A 12,419-nucleotide genomic window follows, 5' to 3' on the forward strand; every position below is an offset into this window, starting at 1 on the left:
GCATTCTAATCTGAAGGAGGAAACACTGTAAAGGAAATAATCATCGACACGGGTCAGATAGTTAGGAATGCAGAGGAGCTGCAGGGAAATCATTGGAGTTAAACAAACTTACTGTGAGGAAACTTTTGCTTCCTCATTCCTAGGAGTAGAAGCAAATGCTTGTCCAGACTGGGTAACTCCCTCTGTAAACCAAGAGTCTCATTTCGTATTTGTCCAATGTACTAGGGCCCATTGGTTTTTTTTTTTGTTGTTGTTGTTTGTTTTGTTTTTTGTTTTGTACTTAGAATCTGCCCTCAAGAATTAATTCAAAACTTTCTGATAATTAAATTTCTGGGGTTTATGGAACTCGTAAGCACGTCATAATTTCTATGCTTGTTATATTGCTGCTGCTCAGTGTGTGTGTGTGTGTCTAAAGACTAACTAAATTGTATGCACATTCGTTTATATATTAGCTCATAATTTCAAGGCTGGTAGATAAGTTTAGGTAATCTCATGATTTATTTTATTGGCATAGGTAGCATACTTACTTAAACTACTACAATCTCTGGGATTCTACAATGCAGTTTCAATTTTCATGGAGAAAGCTTGGCAGAAGAATTTCTCACTAATAAAAAATGAGGAAAGATAATGATCCCTTGTTGTGTATTTTCAGTTTACTGAAACAAGAATTTTATTTACTAAGCTGAGTGTAAACACTTGGTTATAATTTAAAATGCTATTTATTTATTTATTTATTTGGTTTGGTGACTGGCTGGACTTGAACTCCACATGTCGTTAAGAATGACTTTGCATTCCTAATCCTTCATACTAACCTCCATGATGCTGGGAATATAGGTGCATGCTACCAGAACCGGCTGGCATTTTCACTCTTCGTTTATTAATCTTTTATTGTGGTACCAGCAGTTGAACCTAGGGCTTGCTTCATGGCAGACACTTATTCTACCACTGAACTATGTCCCAATCCCAGAGCTTAAATAAGAAAGGAGTCATCCTTGTTTATAAAGTACTCTATATTGATGTAAGTTTAAACAACTATGTAGGTGCTGATTGGAAATATTCACTTCTGTAACAGGCAGACATTGGTTGAAGAAAATTTGGGTAACTAAATTGACTCTAAGGCTTCATTTCAGCCCATGGTATAAGAGATAGCAAGATGAAATAATTGAAGTTGATGATTTTATTTTCTGTGGAAACACTCATGTAAGAAGAATTGGATGATACTGGAAAATCATCTGGGAAAATACCAAGGGAGGTCATAGTAATTTCAGAAATGTGGTTTCAAACCTGGTGATCAAGCACTCGTGGCCGCCACGTTAGGTACACACGCCCAGTGGTGAGATGGTTAATCTGCTTCTGGACTGAGTGGTGTATTGGTAAATGGAGAGCACAGAACATGGAATCAGTGCATACATCACATATGAATCCTATTTTCTACACTGGTTGGAAAGCAATGGAGACTTGCTTTCTTTCTCATTCACTCTGTTGATGTTTAAAGACTTCAACTATTACAGCCAACCAGATCTTGTCAAAATTCCTGGATTGATTTTCCTTGGCCATGGCTCATCCTGCTGTGTAATCTTGGTCATGCTGCGGAGCAGAATGTGACTGTGACTTGACATGTTTTCTGCTGGAGACCAGGCACGACAGTCCTGGCATCACTCCAGGATTACCATGATCATTTCTGGTATGGCTGAGAAGTTGCACTCTCTTTATGCTAGATGAAGTGTCTTAAATGGGCATTTAATGTATTCATTGTAACAGTCCCTATTGTTGAATAAATACTAACTTCTTATTAGATACCTATTTATTGAAGATGAGTGACTATATCATAGACACATCAAATTTATGGCTACTAAATCTCACATAATATGCTTTGAATATTCTATTGGCCTTTAGCAGATTGTACTAAGAAGACTGCATTTACTTTAACCATTCACATAAAAATAGCTGCTGTTGAATAACTGTGTATACATTTTCCTCTCTGGCTTGTTTATAGAATATTAAAAACTATTTACATACTCGATCTTATATTTAGCAGCTTATAATTTCAAAATATAAGTGTTTAATACTCATTTGATTTATAAATAACAGAACGCAAATCCTCCATTGAAACAAAATTAAAACCATGGGGTATTTATGACATTCATGGTTCTATGTTGCCAAAATGCCATTTGCTCTCCCAGTTGCTCCCTTGGGAAGAAGGTGGAATCTTATTATTTGAAGAAAATGTGTATTTAACTTGCCCCTGAGCAAAGCCCAATACAGAGTTAGAGTGCTTGGTCAGTGATTCAATTGACAAACTGGTCACCAAGATTCTTAGGGAAGAAGCAGTGAATAGGTGTCTTCAGTCTTTAAATACAGCCTGCTTTCTCACCGAGGAAGCAGGTAGCTGTCTTCATAGCTGGACTACTCTTTCCAGAATTCTATATTGCCCTTGTAGAACTGCTATTTCACACTTCTCACGATGAGTCAGTCTCATTCTCCCTGTGAGGAGACTAAGAAGTCTGAGTAGAGACCTTTGTGTGGTGACTCCTTTATACTTCTCCCATTTTCTGATTTAAAAAAAAATGGCTGAAATTTATTTTTAAATCCATCTTGTTGGCTTCCTGTTATACAGTTGTAAGAATAAACACATAGTTTATAAACACAGAACACAAATAGGTCCTATTTGCCATATACCATGTACTCAATTCAGGGATGCTTTAAAACATCACCAAAAAATCCAGCTTTCCACACAAGAGTGGCATTTTAGAATGCAAATTCAAATGCATTTCCAACATGAAACAAGGTACATAGGGTATAAGGAATCATGTTAGAGTCCTATCTGGCCCCCATCAGACCTCAGTGAGTGCTCCTACCCCATGAGGGGTCTTGGATGTGTCAGGAGGTCATTTAACAATAAGGCCTTTGGTGTATACTTCTCTGAACGCTTCCCAGGCATGTTATTTTATTACTGAGAGCATTGATTGGAATCATCTTTTGAAACAGTCATGAAGTGCTCATTATGATCTTTTCCTTTTCCTCAGAGTCTCTTGATTATTGTCTCCTCTAGGCAGGCTCGTGGGAAGCATTGTCTGGGGAACTAAGCATTTTCCTGGCAAACCATTTTACAAAGGTCCATAGAGCAAGAGATTATCCCCTGTTGGTTAGGTGGAAGTTGCTCTAGCCACTTCAAAAGAGCCAACAGCCTCTTTCACCCTTTGTGAATCCAGTTATAATCAATGGGATGTAAAGATTACATCCCTGCCTCTAGTCACAGACTGCTTTTTCTTTGCATTCGTATTGATTTAGTCATGAGTCTATTTAACCATTAAAGGCATTACCGCATCCCACAGTCCTGCACTTAAAGAAACCTAGAGTATCCTTTTAAGAGCTAAGAAAACAGAAGGGTCTACCTCCCTTGTGCTATATCGGATTGAATTACTATTGGGAAAAAACATCATTAAGTAGTTATTTATGCTCAAGCAAGAATTGCCCAAATTATCCGACAGTGATTTTTGAGTAAGCATAATGGCTATTTCAGTTTTGAGCTAATAACAATTATAACAGCAGTAATAATATAGTTATGGATTATCTGAGCCAGGCCTAGTGAGTGCTTTACATATATTATGCCATTTAATTCACACAGCACAATGGTTGGACTCCTTTTTACCAAGAAGAAAATTGACACAAAGCAATTAAATAATTTCCTGAAGGCCACACCGTTACTATGTGTTCACTCTTGTACTGGAACCTGAACCTGCCTGAGGACAAAGGCAATGTTTTCAGCCTTTACAGCATTTGTTAGAGTCCTGAACATCCAGCTCATTTCATGTCACCAGAAAGGTTGTCAAAGACCAGTTTTCTGATTTGTCACTTACTGTTTCATGAGCCCTTGGCTTGGGACCAGTTTCTGAGAAGCAATGAACGACTACATCAATCTACTGAATCGCCTTCATGATGGAAAAGTTCTAGTACAATGAATAAAAGACATTTGAAATAGCTTTTATCACATTGGGTGAGCCTACGGTTATCTGATTCTCTTTCTGTTGCCGTGACTGTTCCACTAATGCCTACGCTTGTTCTTAAGTAAGACAAGATGTGATAAAAGCAAAAGGGAAGAAGAAAGGGAAATGGTAAGGAAGAAAGAAGGGATGATGGGGCTTAGGAGAGAGTGAGGAAGGAAAGATAATGTTTAAAAACATTTATTATTTGTATTTTATGTGTATGTGTGTATTGCCTGCATGTAGGTAAGTGCACCCATGTCGTGCAGTGCCTGTGGAGGACAGAAGAGACTGTCGGATACTCTAGAACTGGAGTTACTGACAGTTGTCAGCTGCCATGTGGATGCTGGAATTCAAACCCGGGTCTTCTGCAAGAACAGTGTTCTTAACCGCTGAACCATCTCTCCAACCCCTAGAAAGTAAGATAATTTGGAAATATTGTTGCTCCATCAAATTTGTTTTAAATCTGGTCATTCTTTAAACAAGTGACTTCACTGATAACATGTTCTTGGCTTCACTGGTGTGTAAGGTAATGAGTGTAAATACTTAAAACTATCTATAAATAAGTTATTGTCTCATGTCAAACATGTCTTTGATATTGCTGGAGAAACACATTAGGGGCTGATTTCTTTAACTGGGTATGTATTGTCTCTTTGGCACAAATACATCTACTAATAGGCCAAATACTGGCATGAAAATGTGTGTTAGAGGCACGTGTTAGATGCATGTGTTAGATGCACATGTTAGATGCACATGAACAGCTCCAATGTTGGAGACATGAATCGGTCAAGTACCCACAAAATTACCTTATTTGATACTTTATAACTTTAAGGGAAATCGGTAAAGATACCCAAACAGTGAAATCCCTGTGCATTAACAAAAAAAATTTGTATAAAGTGCATTTACAATTCTGACAGAATGAAAGACATGAACTGGTAATAACTCATTTCTAATTTGGTGTCGGCATGCATGAGAGCATACCTGGGACAGAGACGTGTAGTTGCACTTTGTGAATTCACCTAATAGAATTTATCTTGTTTTCTCTTTCTATCTGAACCAGATGGCCCCTCCTTAATTAAAGCGAATGTACTGTTCTGATGCGTGCATTACCATCTCCATGTGGGCTCTGTTATGCCACAAATGATTTTCACTTCTGGGAAAATATATTGTCTTTTCACTATAACTGAAACCTTTTCAACAACCTTCATGGAAACTCTGCCTCTCTCTTCCTTTTAGTCTAATTATCTTTCTTAAGTAATCAGAATTGTAATTTAAATATTACAGCACATAATTACCACACTGGTTGACAGAGAATGAGGAATTTTGGCTCCAGGCAAGCATCAAAATTAATAAATACAGTGGGGAATACATCTTGTTGTGAAGGTGTGTCTTCTGGCTGGTGTGCGTAGAGCACAGCTGAGCAACTGGGGTATCCATTGTCCAGACCAACTGCCTCAGGCTGAGAGCTGAATCCCCATGTGGCATCAGTATGGTCTTGCTTGTTCTGACGCTTTCTTATTAATTTCTCTAAACGAAAGTCGGCTGTATCTCCCTGATGACCATCTCTTTCAACCTCTTGGAAGTTCAAGGCCTTTTCAAGTGTGACCATCTGCAGGTGTTTTCCCTTGTTTTGTTTTCTTGCTGTCTCTGTTTTAGCTTTCTATTCAGTTGTGATGGGTTCTCTGGTCTTCTAGTAAGCGGATTTGGTATGAATTCCATGCCTTAATGTGCTGGGGAGCAGTTTGTGGCAAATAAACTCTAATTAAGTCCCTCTGTGATGCAAAGTCAGTATCAACTTGAGGCTGTTGTGCTATGAAACAGTTAAAGTGCAGTTGACTCTTACCGGACAAAAAGGGATTCCAAGTGCAGCAAGGAGGTTCCTTCCAATTTCTTACAAGATTTGAGCTTATCAGGAATTCTCAAGATTTGTCAAAAGTATCGTTTAGCTGAAGGAAACCTGTAAGATCCCCATGAAAGTGTTGCATTTCCAAATGATGCCACTCAATCAGTAGTTACTGGACTTGTTCTCTGGGAACCAAACCTTTGACATTTTGGTTGTTAGCCTTACTCTTAAAACAACCACACTATCTTTCCAGCCCTGGAGTTGTCCTCTGAAATTTGTTTAAAGGGAAATGTATCATTGCTCCTTCATCTTTTAAGCGAGCAACAAGCCACACTGAGCTTCCATAAAAAGCAAAAGAAATCAGTTAAGGTGCAAGCCAAGAGAAAAACGAAACAGTGGAAGGAAAAGAAAGTTAGTGAAGATTCGACAATCAAGTAGTGTCTCTGGGTTGGCCTTGTTAACTCGGCGACCTTTACAATGACATTCTGTCCACACTCACAGCTTCCCCGCGGATGTAGTGGGCTCACTCTGTGCTCGCTGTGCTTTTTTTGGTGGCGGTTGTTATTTTTGTTATTCCCCTGTGTTCTGCTGTTGCCTTTTTACCTTCAGAAAGGGCACAGCATAATGGAACCATTCACCAAAGGTTTTAATTGGGTCCACGTTTCTGCCGTGAGAGGAAAGCTGGACGCTGACATTTTTCACTGGAAATCTCTACACCTTTTTGAAAGTGAAAGAAAGATGCTAGTTCTTGTAGCTAGTGTCTAATAAGGTCCCCCCCCTAAGGACCTTGGAAAGTAAATTAGAAAACATGGCTACAGCTGGTGTTTCTCTCGACCAGGCCCATTTCTCCTGCCTGGCAGATAGATGCAGATGCTGGCCAGCATTCCTCAATTAGATGCCATCTCTGTCCTTAGGAACCTGACCTTTTCTGTACCTCTCACTTTAAACTGCATAGCAGTGCCAGAGGCTGCCTGTGGAAACACTGAAGTTGGTAACAAGCTCGCTGATGGGGGAAACTCCCATTCTTTACCATGGGCCTATGATTGAAAATGGCAGCAAGCATCCTTTTCCTCCTATATTTTCCCAACATGAAGAGCTAGTTGTGTAGAACTTGAAAACATTCATTTGTCCTCATTTTTTTTTACAGAAACAATTATAATTGATGACTGTTTTTTCCAGTATTTAGCAACCAATTTTACAGACAATTAAATTACTCTAACAAGAAGATTAATCAACTTTTAATGTGAAATTGTATTGTTGATTCCATTGTATATGGACTCATGCTTAGCATCAAACATGTCATCTAGGAGATTTTGTATATTAAAATACCTACAGTCACTTGCACCCACGGCTATTAAACAATTAACCCACTTTTCATGGGTAATCGACCCACAATAATTTGGTTTGCGTCTTCATTACCCAGATTAATTCAAATAAAAAGACACAGAGAGACAAAATTGGATAAGTGGATACCGTCTAATCCCAGCTGCCTTCACATTCCACAGGGATGTTTGAATTGGATTTTGACAAAATACTTCTCATCATAGACCCCTCATCAAATACAATGTGATTTTTCTCTATTTCTTAAAACATTCTTCTATGAGTTGTGCTAATGTACTTAAACATTTTTGGGACCGGGGTTGGAAAAGTCTTCACTCATCCCCCAAAATGCACAATTAAAATTTAGTTCACTAACATAGCTAACTAAATTTATAATTTAAAAAGCAATAAATAGGAAATATATGTTAAAGTGCCCTTAATTTATAAAAAAAGTGTTCTTTTTGCTTTTTTGTTTATTTATTTATTTATTTTTTATGCATATGAGAGCTTTGCTTGCATGCATCTAAATGCACCTGTGTTGTGCAATGCCTGCAGAGGGCATTGGCTATCCTGGAACTGGAGTTATGGATGGTTGTTAGCCACCATGTGGGTGCTGGGACCCAAATATATGTAATAAGGCCTATAGAGTCTAATTTGAGTCTCCAAATGTCCTCAGTGTGAGCCCACCCACTGGAGTCTGGTTAACCTACCAGAAGTCCCATGCTCTAACTGTCCCTGCACCTCCTGGGCAAAGTTGGAACATTTTACCCACTTCTTTATGTCAGTGTTGCATTATTTTTCTGGTTTGAGCTTGATGTCCATCAACTGATGACTGGATAATGAAGATGTGGCATATACTCACAATGGAATACTATTTACCTCTTAAAAATCAAGATTTTGAAATTTGTAGGTAAATGGATAGAATTGGAAGCAATCATCCTGACTGAGTTAATCCAGACTGACTCAGGAAGACAAATGTCTCATATTCTCTCTCATGCCTGGATGCTACCATTAAAATTTTAGATATGCATGCTTCTGTTTGAAAATTCATAGATGTTAATTTTGGAGTCTTAACAAAATTGTCAAATCCCTTTGCTTTTCTTATAGCACTGGCTGCTGTCAATCAATATTCAGAACTAAACTTAAAACATGCCTCCCCTGAGGGTAATTGGCACAGTATAGAACTTAGCTACTGCTGAGAAGTCAATACATCTGCATCTTCATCTAGTAACCCGTACCTAGGAAGATTAGGTTTTAACAGAAGCTACATAGTAACATGCATCTTTGCCCCATTGGTATTTCTTATTCTGGGCATTTTCCCACCATCATCTTACATGCACTTTGAGAAATAAGCTCGGCTCACTCTACCTATGAGGATTTGGGTTGAACCTGAGAAACAAGTGGGGTCTAATGTTTGCAGTTCTAAACCTTTCCCCTTCTACCTTACTTTACAGATGTCATAAAGACTTCCATAAAACAATTAACTACAGAATCACTTGCATTTTTTATTTGATATGTTCTAGGACACAAAAAAGCTTTCTAGATTTTTTTTAATCTTTAAAAACTAAAGACTTTATGTTAACATGATGGCTAATTTTGTGTGTCAGCTTGACTGGGCCATAGGCTGTTTATATGCCTGGTCAAACATTATGGAACATCCTCACAGGAGGATGTTCCTGAGTGAGATGTACACCTGGATATACTGAATGTGAAAGGGACACCTTCCTCACCGATGTGGACAGGCCTCATTCAACAAATCAATGCCCCAAAGAGAGGATAAAGGATGAGTGGGATGATGGCAACTTTTACTGCTGATAGTTTTTTGTTGAGATAACAGTCTTCTCTGGCTTTTTGACTCAGAGGGAATCATCTGGTGTTCTTGAGTTTAAAATCTTTGGGTAGAGACTTTCCATCAGCCATCAGCCATCCCAGTTCCTCATGCTTTTACAGTCAGCATATCACTATATGTTTGCTTTGTTGGAAACATATACATTCACAAGAACACACATGCACACATACACAATTTGTTTCTCTAGAGAAGTACAGACTAATGACTAATACTATGGTAATACAGCGGTCATGTACCGCCTATATATTCTCTAGCTAAATAGTGTGATTGGTTTTCATTTTAATTTGTGATGCATCATTAACTTTAGACAACTTACTTTCTAATCATAAGACATAAACCATAATGTAGGCTGTTCCTGCTCATGCTGTGGCTGTGTTCCCACCTCAGCCTTGACAGACAGTATTCTTTTTTTAATTCTCCTTGTTACAGATCAGAGAGTTTTTTTTATTTTTTAGTCTATTTCTTTGCTTACATAATTATTTTTGAGATAGGGTCACATGTAGGCTAGGCTGGCCTCAAATTCCACTGTATGCAGCCAAGGGTGACCTTGCGCTGCTGATCTTCCTATTTCCACAGTGCTGCCATTAGAGCTGTGCACTAGCACACCAAGTTTTATGTGGTGCTAGGAACTGAATCTATGGCTTCATGTTTGCTAGACAAGCACTTTACCAACTTTGTGCCATCTCCAGTCCTGAAGGTTGCGTTATTTATACTTCCCTTCAATGAAAGGGAAACTATTGAGATATCCAAATGTAGGTAGGTGGAAGAAAAGCCACACTTCCACCTTCTCTGCCTACTGTTTGGACATCAAAGACTGATTTAGGTTTTTTAGAGGGCTGGCCCTAACACTTACCTCAAGGCCTACTATCCATTTGGGCCCTGGAGTAGCTCAACTTACTTGCTGATTCGTTACTTTGGTGTCAGAATCCTCCTCCATTATTTAAGTCCTTGGAAAATTCTGTTTATGATTTAATACAAGTCAATTTTATGTTGGTTTATAACAATTTGCTAAGATCTAGTATCTGAAAAAGGTGAAGCTTTTCATATGATCTCTGTTCCTTGATGATGAATTATGAAATTAATAATATCTCTGTATGTGGTGACCTTAGAATAAGTCAATTCACCACTACAATGGAAGATCTTATATGTGAAAATAACTATTGTGCTCATTCCCCTTTCTTTGTGTGTCTGTGAGTCAAGAATTCTAGTGCACTAGCAAAATTTTCCCATTTAACCTTTTGAGGGCACCCAGAATATTTACCAACTGTCCTCAAGCATGTTTCAGTTCACTCTACCCCTGGTCCAAGAACTGAGGAACCACTCTGGGGAGATCCTGGGAAATAGAACAAAATATCATCATTACCTCTCTCATCCCTCTTATTTGTGTGCTTTCAGAATAAGGTGCCATTTGAGGCAAGGAAATGCAGCCCTTCTCCTGTGATCTTTCGAACACATAGGTGGCTGGATCACTCTCCCCCTAGAGCATATCCTTAGAGTTGGTTTTACTAAACTAAGTGTCATGCCTTGCTGCTTGTCTTACTAATCTTCTCTGTGCTAGATTAAACACACTGTCACAGGCCACTTGGACATCACAGGAATCTGAAGCCATTTGTGATCTGGCCCACCTTTAAAGAAGTTATGCCAATATTTTATATTCTTTCATAATTTTCTCAGTTTAATTTCAGTAACTGGAGTCAATTTTTGGGTTCAGTTTCAATTTTCTGCCACCAGAGATATTTCTAATGTTTGTACAGGTGTGTTTCTTTCATTATAGAACATGGAAGATGAAACAGTGAATCCAAGAAATGATTTATCCTCAGAACATGAATGTGTAAGAATTAAGATACTCATGTAAACCTAAGCACCACAGGCTGGATGAAAATGAAAATTGGATTTATATTTTATAAACACAGAAACATGTGCTGAGATGGCTGGTTAAAATGCATTTGATTGCTTGTAAGCAACGCTGAAAATGTCCGAAAAAAATATGAGATGGGAACTTGCAGAAAATCTGTTTTATTCTGAACAAACATTGTCCAAATATTTTTCTGTCATTGTCTAATTAATTAGGTTATTATTCTTAGGTCATGAGTTGTGAAAGAACATTTTAACCAAAACCTAGTTCCCTTTACTTTTATTTTTATTTTTAATTTTTACAGGGTCTCTTAATGTAGTCCCAGCTGGTGTCAAACTTTTGACCCACCTCTCAGCCTCATGGGTATATGCCACTAGGTCTGACGTCTACCATTTACTTAGATGAGTATATGAAAACACATTTATCAAAGGAAAAAATCATATTAACCATTTTCCAATTATATCAATATTTATTGAGTACTTAGACTATTTCTGACCTTCTACGTGCTGGAATGTTGCCTTAAAAATCTATGATATTCCAGATAAAGAGAAATGGTGTCAGTAAAAACAGATATTAGTAGTTGGTGATGCTCCTGGATGAGAGGGACTGTGATTTTCATTGCTCAGGAGAGGCTTCTCCATAAATAAATGGCATTTTAGCATAGATCCATGAGACAATAGATTTAGTTACCTTACAGAAATGCAAATTCAAAGGCTCAGGCACAGAAGTACACAGAATATGTCAGAGAGCAAATCCAGTTGTATTGAAATTAAAAGAAGTCTCAGGGGGCAGGGCATTGAATGCGGTATTTTAGCACTTAGAATTCCGTAAATACTGGTGGAATTAGAGAATGATTATTATTATTTTTCTTTTTTTATATATGTTTAGTTAAAAGGAATCATGGAAGCTGGAAATGCTGGGCTACATCTAATTTCAACACTGACAGATGAGTCAGGAGCACTAGTTGAAGGGCAGCTTGAGCTAGAGACCATTTAGAAACAAATGCCTTTAAGGAAACACCTTTATGGAAAGGAGAATCAATAATGACATCAATTTTTGGTCAAGAATGAGTAATTATGGAGTAACTCTCCAATGACATTGGAGATGTTGTGAGACAGCTTATGTCTGTTGAAGATGAGGAATATATTTTAGGCTTAAATTAACATCAGATATCCAACAGAACTGGCAAGTGAACAGTTAGGTATCCAAGTGTGAAGGGCAGTCATCCCAGGTTAGCAGCTGTACTGTAACTTCCCCAAATTTAATGCTTTTAAAGAATGACATATTATTAATTCTTACAGATGTGGTGATTGTCTGGGCTCAGCTGAGATCAAACCTTAGAAGTCTATAATATGTAGAAAGGTGAGCAAAAATGGGTAACTTTTAAAAGGCACCTTAATGAGCTCATATATATATATGTAACTTCCCCAAATTTAATGCTTTTAAAGAATGACATATTATTAATTCTTACAGATGTGGTGATTGTCTGAGCTCAGCTGAGATCAAACCTTAGAAGTCTATAATATGTAGAAAGGTGAGCAAAAATGGGTAACTTTTAAAAGGCACCTT

This window comes from Nannospalax galili, unplaced genomic scaffold (assembly GCF_000622305.1).
Source record: "Nannospalax galili isolate Female #2095 unplaced genomic scaffold, S.galili_v1.0 scaffold9, whole genome shotgun sequence".
NCBI lineage: Eukaryota > Metazoa > Chordata > Mammalia > Rodentia > Spalacidae > Nannospalax > Nannospalax galili.